The sequence below is a fragment of the Empidonax traillii genome, unplaced genomic scaffold (assembly GCF_003031625.1).
Source record: "Empidonax traillii isolate 1590-97213 ecotype Southwest subspecies unplaced genomic scaffold, ASM303162v1 scaffold3018:size24656, whole genome shotgun sequence".
Classification (NCBI taxonomy): Eukaryota; Metazoa; Chordata; class Aves; order Passeriformes; family Tyrannidae; genus Empidonax; species Empidonax traillii.
In genome coordinates this window covers 16,387-24,656 of record NW_020958211.1, presented here as the reverse complement: position 1 = coordinate 24,656, position 8,270 = coordinate 16,387, and positions in this window count along the sequence as shown.

The following is an 8,270-nucleotide window of genomic DNA, read 5'->3' as shown; positions in this document are numbered from 1 at the left end:
TGGTCTCGCTATGTTCAGTGGTAATCACATCAAAAGTAAATTCTGAGCACGCACGTATCCCTCTTTCAGTTGCCTGGGACTGTCCAAGAGGAAGCCATAAATTCAAGTCCTCTTGCTTGCTGTATCTGAATCTGAGTTTTGGAGCAGGTTTTGGTGAGCTTGCTAGCCTAAAGAAAATAATTAAGAGTTTCTGGGTCAGTCCTGTTTGAATCCACCTGGCTGATATCCTGAGCTGCTGGTAGTTTTCAGATCATCTCTGCAGAATACACAGTTGTATCTTGCAGACCTTATTGCTGCTTCTCCTTGAACTGTACATTCATTTCCAGTCTTTACTGGGTTTTGGGGTTTTTTTTCCCCTGTATCTCAATCCAAATTGCATTGAAGTGTGTGTCTGTATGCTCTTCCACTTCCTTGGAGGCTCCTTGCTTTTCCCCAGGATCAGTGCTGTGTGATACCTGGAATCTGCTTCTCTCTCTGCTGCAGTCCAAGCTGACTTGGTTTCTTTATGCCTGAAGAGGAATCACCAATAATTGTCAACCCCAGCAGAAAGCTGAAGAAGGGAACGTCTGGCCAAGTTCTGTGAAACCCCCTAGGCTGAAGTCCCCAGACATCAAAATCAATTTAATTTTGCCTGTCTAAATGTTATTGCTCCAAGCTGAGTAATGGTGTGTTGCTTGAAGATGAGTAAATTGGGTAGAAAGAGGCAGGAGCCATCCTCTTAGATCTAAGGTATCTCTGCGTTGACAGTTTTGTAACAATTCCTGTGAAGGGCTGAAAAAATCCCTCTGATACAGGAGAGATGGGACTGGAGTTATTGGTTGGTCCTGGTGGCTGCATTGCAGACATCCAGGCAGCCAGAACTTGTGTCTAGGGTTTGGCCCTCTAGCTCATCATACCTTGCAAGACCCTGCTTTGAATGACCCCGTGGCTGTTCCTTTGTTGGGACTGGAATGGTGAGAATGCAGCTCCGACACCCACGAGGAGGTGGCGGAATGGTGAAGCAAATATTCCCACAGTCAAAACGTCTCTTCCAAGCACACCATCCCACTAAATATGATACAAAAGGGCCCCAAAAAGACTTCTTAGACTTCTCCCCCTAAAAGGAAGACAAATAAATGCTAGGGGGTCAAGCACACACATCAGCTGCTTGCTCCCTCATTGCACAGTGCCTGGAGAAAAAATGAAATAGCAGGTAAGTGTCAGAGAATGAATCCATAAGACTGGATAAAAATCCATAAAACTTCAGGGCCTGTTTTGAATGGGGAAGTCTTGCTTTCTGACTGTCTCTTGGTTTTTGCATATATGTCTCTTGTGTCAATGAGTCACATCTTTTCACCTTTCTTAAAAGAGGAGCTGTGTGTGAGCAATGGCAGGACAACATGGCAAAGTCAGCAGAGATTCCCTCATAGCTGATGTGTTTGTGGAGGAAAAGAGAGGCAGTCAGCTGGGAATGCCTGAGCCCAAAGGTATTTGTAAAGAGATGCTTTACCACTTTATTTTGGTTTAATTACTTAAACACGTGAAACCGATGAGAAAACTTCCTCTGAGTGTCCCAGATAAATGGGGCTTTATTAGAAGAGTGTAAAGAAAAATTAAATGGAAAAGGTACTCAGGAGAAACTGGTGATCTCTTTTGTTGTTGTTGTTTGTTTGTTTGTTTGTTACCTCTTACCGTCTCACTGACAAGCATAGGAGTGAGCTGAGAGTCTTGTTAAGGAATTGATCTTGACACTGAAGTCAGACTTCAGCTTTCCATCATCTTAGATAGTGGAACACCTTGAATTTTTCATATGACCAAGGCATTAAGTATATTTGGAGTGGAACTATAGTTGAAGCCAGCCAGACTGTCAGAAGATGAAGCACAGGAATTAAGAAAGTGATCATTTAAACAATGAATCTTGTACCTTGGGAGAGCGGTGTCGTTTTAATAACTTGGAAATCTATGCTCAAGGAAATGCTTTAAACTGATTCCAGGATATAAACTGGGAGAGGCTTACTTGCTTTTTTCAATTTTTAAGCAGTTCAATATCTTTGATTTAAACCAAATACAAAAAATGGAAGGCACGGATCACCAGAGGATATGTAAGGGTTTTTTATTGCAAAAAAAGTTGTTCTCTCTTCAGAATTCAAGTTGAGGGTAAGGTAAAAGTTGAGCCTAGTTCAGCATGAGCAGATAAGCACTGAGGGGTTATAGAGCAGAGCTCTGTGCTTGGTGAAGTGGAGACACTGTGGGATTATGTAGTTCTGACTAACAGCTGAGGAGGCTTTGAATAAGAGCCACATGTGTACGAGCTGCAAGCCAGATTCTCTGCTGTGATGGCAGCCCCTTCGAGCCATCTGATGGTGTAATGGAGCTGAAAAGTGGCTCTGTAATAAATCCCCATCTCCTGCTCCTCAGCTCTGGGGTGGTTCCCATCTGCACTGTGTTGGCATACACGGCACTCCCCTACCTAAGGCTTAGACCCGCAGAATAGGGACTCCCTCTGGATTTACACCGGGAAACTGCTAAGGACTGACATGTTTCCACCAGTATATTCCCACAGAGCTGTTCCAAGCATGCTGGGACCAATTTGATTCAGAAAGGGGAGTAATTATTAATGACCTCCAAATGGATGGCCCAGGGAGAGAAGCTGTAGCTGAAAGTTTGCCCTTAGCATTTATTCTTCAGCCAAAAGAAGGTTAGATTTAACTTATGACCTTAAAAGTTCACTACTTATGAACGTCCTACAAACTAGTCACATCTCAAAGCTGGGTTGTCTTAGCAGTCCTGAACAGGTGGATTTCTTCAGCTGGCACTTAGCAAAAGCAAGGGTGAGATTTATTCATGCTGATGGAGGGATCACAGTTTTGTTATCTCTGTGTGACCATCACCATACCCAGTTCAATCTCTGTTGGGGGATTCCCCCTTTCACAGTGAAAGAGGAAAAAAAAAAATGTAATGTGGAGCACTTTGTTTAAACAAACCTAGAACTTCCTATGAGAGACCAGAGATGCAGTTCAAGGTTTGTGGGTCTTTTTTTTCCCCAATCAGAATCCTAATGAAATTGCCTTGTGAAATACTTCAGTAGTTACATTACTATGTTTATTATGTTTTTTTTCTTGAAATAGGACCGGGTAGTCAGTGTTGCTGACTCCTGGGAAAGCTCCTCACAGAGGTGCATGCCATGATTTTTTTTGTTTGACTCAACAGTCAAAAGTGAAAAAGGCAGTGAGTGAAAGGTGTTAAAATGGACTGGCTGGCTGCTAGAATCTAGTCAGTGTGATGATTGTGGTGTCCTCACAGGCAATCTACGTAGAAAATCAACTTTCTCTCGTTTTGTGATATTTTCTTACCCGATTTCTGAGCAGGAGTTCAAACCTTAACGTGTATTCATGTGGTAACATGTGACCGAAATAGCACGGTTTGGAGAATTGCTCTTCTCAGACAGTGTTGTTTAGGGTGTCAATCTCTGTTAAAACTGAAATTTAGCCGAGTTGGCTCCTCATGGCTCAACAATGAGTCACTGTGCCAAGCAAACCCGCCTCTGCAGGTGAAGCTTCCCTGTGAATGTGCTGTGATTCGGTGTCCCCCCACCAAGCAGTCCCTTGTCCCTAATTTCCCTGCCCCATTCTATCTGGAATCGGGGCTGCTGCCACACTCTTCTCAGCCCCCATCTGCTTCTGTTCCAGCCTCTCTTGTCCCACAGCTTCCTCGGCCACTGTCTGTCACCCCCCTTAGATCTGTGCCAAGACTGAGGTAAAGTGACCCGGTTGATGATGACATCCAGAAGCACTTGGATTGCTCTGCCAAGCCTTTCTAGATGTGTTCCTGCAGCTCTCCCTGCACAGAGCCAGCATGGATTCAAGGAGGCTTCATTTGTCTGTTCTCTGTCCTAACAGACTTTTTGTGTAATTAGAAGAAACTGGTGCTTTTAATCCAGTTTTGAGCACCGCTAGGTCTTGTTTATCTTGTTTGCGATGTAAGGGTTGGAGCTGATGATCTAAGGGTTGGATCTGATGATCTCAGAGGTCCTTTCCAACCCATCTGATTCTATGATTCTATGACAGGTACAATCTTACCCGAGGAGGGGGAGCTCTCAAGTCTGGAGCTTGCTGTGGCACCACAAAAAGAATACCCTTTACTTGACTGCTCACAGGTAAATCATGGAAATCTATTTAGAGCTCTAAATAGCATCTACTTATTTTGTTTCCCATTAAATAGATGATTTTTTTTAAAATGCCCTGTTCTATTACAAAGTGGAAGTTCAAACCTGTGGTATTATGCCATTTGTTGAGACTATGCCCTGTTTTTAAGGCAAATGAAGAAATATGCATATCTGGGTGAAATAGCTGTTAGGAGCATAAATGCCTGGCCAGTGGTGCAGAAATTTCCTCCAGATGCCTCTGTTTTCCCCCCACCTGATCCCCCTTTCTTTTAATTCTGTTATTTGCAGTGGTCTCCAGTGAAGGAGTTAAACCTCTCAGGGAAGAGACTCTTTTTACAATAAGGATGCCAGACCCTGACGATTATCTGAAAATCCAAGGGCCTTCAGTGAGTTATGTGAGTCCAGGCAATTGGAAGGAAGCTAATCAGAAAGTGTACAGTGGAGCTAATAAATAATGGGATGAGCCTGAGGCATTTCACAGGAGAAAAATAACAGGTAATTATCACCTGAAAGATTTTTACAGTCTCTTCATTATTTGAATATAATTAACTGGGGGAGGCAAAATGCTGGTAAGGTGAATGTCTGCCTTGAGAAAGGGCCCATGCTCTCTGCACAGGAAAACTGTTCAGTTGAATTAAGGCTATACAATTTTCTTTTTTTTTATATAGATAGAATTAAAAGGGAAATACGAGATACTGAAGGTGAAGTATCCCTTGGCAGGATCTGGCTTATTGATATCTGCTTTTGCTGGTGCATGTGTCAATCACAGCTGTGCAAGAACAGTATTGCCCTTGGCTTTCCATTATAGATTGCTACAGTTAAATCACTTAAACCTTTAAAATTTAAATCTTTAAACCATTGTTGGTTACAAGAAAAGCTATAATCTTTTTTTTTTTTTACACGTATATTACCTTTCCCATGTTACCCAAGACTGCGATTTCTCTGCAAGATTCCAAAGCCCTGGGTGAGGGCAGGTTTATTCACCGGGGAGCAGCTCTGCATCCTCAGAGGACCGACGGGATGGGACCTGCCCATCTCTCGGGCTCCTGAACGGCAGCAAGAGCCCTTCGCACTTGCCGATGACTTCCCTGAATTCGGCGTCCTCTCCCCACGTAAGGGACGAGACCAGATGAAAAACACATTTGACTGCAAATCCGGTCAAATCCGCAAAGTACTTGGTCCGAATTGAATCACTGCATTTCACGGCTAACGTTTAACATCTCTAATCTAATTACCTTTCTGTTCAATCGCAGTCTTAAATGGTTATTTAAGGGCATTCCCTGGGGTCTTCACACCCTTCCTTGTCCTATTGGATTTGCCTTTTAGGTTTAAGGGAGAAAAGAGTGTGAATGGCCGTCTGCTATGGAGAACTCCCACCGGAGGGGTTTTCTTTGGATTTGCGTGGAAGCTCCTTGACGGAGAAAAAGGGGAAAAAAATATAAAAATTAAAAAGTGAGCCCAAGGACAGGAGGGAAGAAGGAAACCTCCCGCGAGGTGCGTGGGTTAATGTGCTGTGAGAATTGCTTGATACAAGCTGATTTCCTCTTCCCGGCGCTTCAGAAGGTGGAGGTCGCAAAGGCTGCGCCTGGGGGTCGTGGGAGAAGCCGGGGGGGAAGAGCGTGCGGGCTCTTGCTGCGGCTGCCTCCATCCTTCTAGGCAAACTTTCCACTGGGAAGGAAGGAAGGAAGGATTTAAGACCAATGACTGCAGTGCTTAACTCATGAAGTAGCCGAGACGAGGGATTTTAGCGCGGGGATGGGAACTGGGGTGGGTGCCTGTGGGCGTGTTTAGGGGGGTTTGAGGAGAGGTGTCATCGCTTGCTCCTGTCGTGACTTGGCTGTTTTCCACTGAGGCACGGCACGAATGCGGCATAAAGGCAGGAAAGTGCGTGTGATGAGGGGGACGGGCCGGCCGGGGAGGTGGGGGGGACCTTCCGAGCCAGCGGGGGCCCCGGTACAACCCGACAGCCGCTCCCGGGGGTTCAGCTCCCCCGCCTCCGTTTGTGTGTTTGCTTATCTGCAAAGAAGGGACAGGGGAAGAGGGAGGACGGCCGGCGAGGAGAGAAAAATAAATCAATTGCTATTTTTCATCTGTGACAAAGTAATTAAGGCTTGCTCCTCCGCTCCGCGGGCCGCGGAGGGCGCCGGTTTGCGGGCAGCCCCGGCCCCGCGGGGGAGGCACCGCACGCAGGGGTCCCCAGAGGGTTCCTTCGGGGAAGGGAGGGGCTGTCCCCCCTTTATTTGGAAAGACCACGAGCCCCCTGCCCTGGAGCAGCCGCCTTCCCTCCCAGCTCCCTTTGGGAAGCAGACAGGGGATTCCTCCAGGCAGAGAGGATTTTTACGTCGAGGGTGGGTGGCTTCCCCACGGCCCCCGAGGGAGGGATGTGTGTTTGGTGTGAGCTGCAGGCGAGGAGCTTTGCCTTAATCCCTTAGGGACGTGTTGTGGGCTGGGAGGGGTGGTTCACCTGCGGGAGAGGCGTTTGGGAGGGACGGTGAGAAGGAGGTCGGGAAAATCATTTTAGTGAACCTTCTGGTTGTTAACTGAGAAGTGAAAACCCCGCGCTGGGGGGATTTGGTTTGGTTTTGAAAGGAAACCGGAAATCCGAACTCGGGGTTTGGACCAAGAGCAGGTGTGTCCATCCCAAACCGCGTGGGAGAGGGCAGAGGCAGTAGAGAGCTTGGCTGTACGGCCCCGAGGGCCAGACACGGAGGAGTAGGACAAGGGAACATGTTTGGAAGCAGAGCCGTGTTTCTCCGTGGGTTTTCCTCTCGATCAAGAACGGATCCCTGGCTCTGGTCCTCAGCGAGAACCTCCGGCCGTGCCTCTCCATTAGCCTTCCCAGGGGCACAGAGGGGTGCTCCTGCCTTTTCTGAAAATAAAGGAGATCGATTCCCCTTTTCCAGGCGTGAAACCTCGATGTCACGTTTCAGTGCTGGTGGGGAAAGCAAAAATACCGCTTGGAAAAAGAACGCGAAGGACGAGTTTTGCCCATTTTTTTTTGAGAAAACAAAATAAGGCAACTCTGTGAGTCCAGAAGAGGTTTGGGGGCCTTGACGACCAAAATACTTCTTGGGCTGCTGCTGAGTTGTCTCTTTTGATTTGGTCCGTGCCTTCAGAGGCGTTAATGTAAACTGAAGGGCAGCACAACGGAGCAAACGACCAGAGGCTGGAGGATGCCTCGAGAAGGAAATACTGCAAAATACCACCGATTTCTTCCCCTCCCTACTACAGCCAGCTTCTGTGTGCGCCCCTCGATTTCTGAATAGACCCGTGGAGAGTACACGGGGGTCGTAGAATGGCTTGGAAGGGATCTTAAAGCTCATCCAGTTCCACCACACCCCTGCCATGTGCAGGCACACCTGCCACTAGACCAGGCTGCTGTTCCACGTGGTAGAACAGAGGCAGGAAAGTGTCTCTGAAGACAGGAACATACAGCAATCCACACACACAGTGTGTGTGTGTGTGTGCGTGTGTGTGTGTGTGTGTAAAAACACCTACATGTGCATATTGCAGTTATCTACCCGTGGTGTAGGAAAGCTCCTGCGCCTGAATATGTTCGAAGCAAGATCACAGTGAGTAAAACGACAGCTGTGCTAAAAACGTGCCCTGGAGCTCTGCTGTGGAGCAAAAGCGTTTTTCAGCTGGGAAGACAGAGCGATCTTCGAAAACCGATTTTGAACGTTCTGCTCTGCCGGCTCCTCGGCTTTCGCGGGTCTTTCAATAACTCTCGAAGTGAGTCTCAGCTGACACCCGCGGTGACGAGGTGGAACGTGAAAGGAGTCGGAGCGGGAGCTGCCTGCGGAGGAACAAAGCTCCCCGGCCCCTGGCGGGGGTGGCATCTCCTGGTGGAAGGCAAGGGCTCTGCGGAACGGTCTGGGATGCCTCGGATTTATTTTTTTTTTTTTATTTTTTTTTTTTAAATTTACTTCGTCAGCTGAAGCAAACGCTGGTAACCCATAAAATCAAGGACGTAGAAGAAACGCGTGTGGTGCTGGCGAGCTGAGCCCCCCGCTCCACCCCTCCCCTCCCCGGCATGGACGCACGCCCTTCGCACAGCTTACGCTAAAATGTAAAATACTCTCCGGAGCAGGTGACGCCAGCAGGGTCTATGCGGAGGAACGGCACC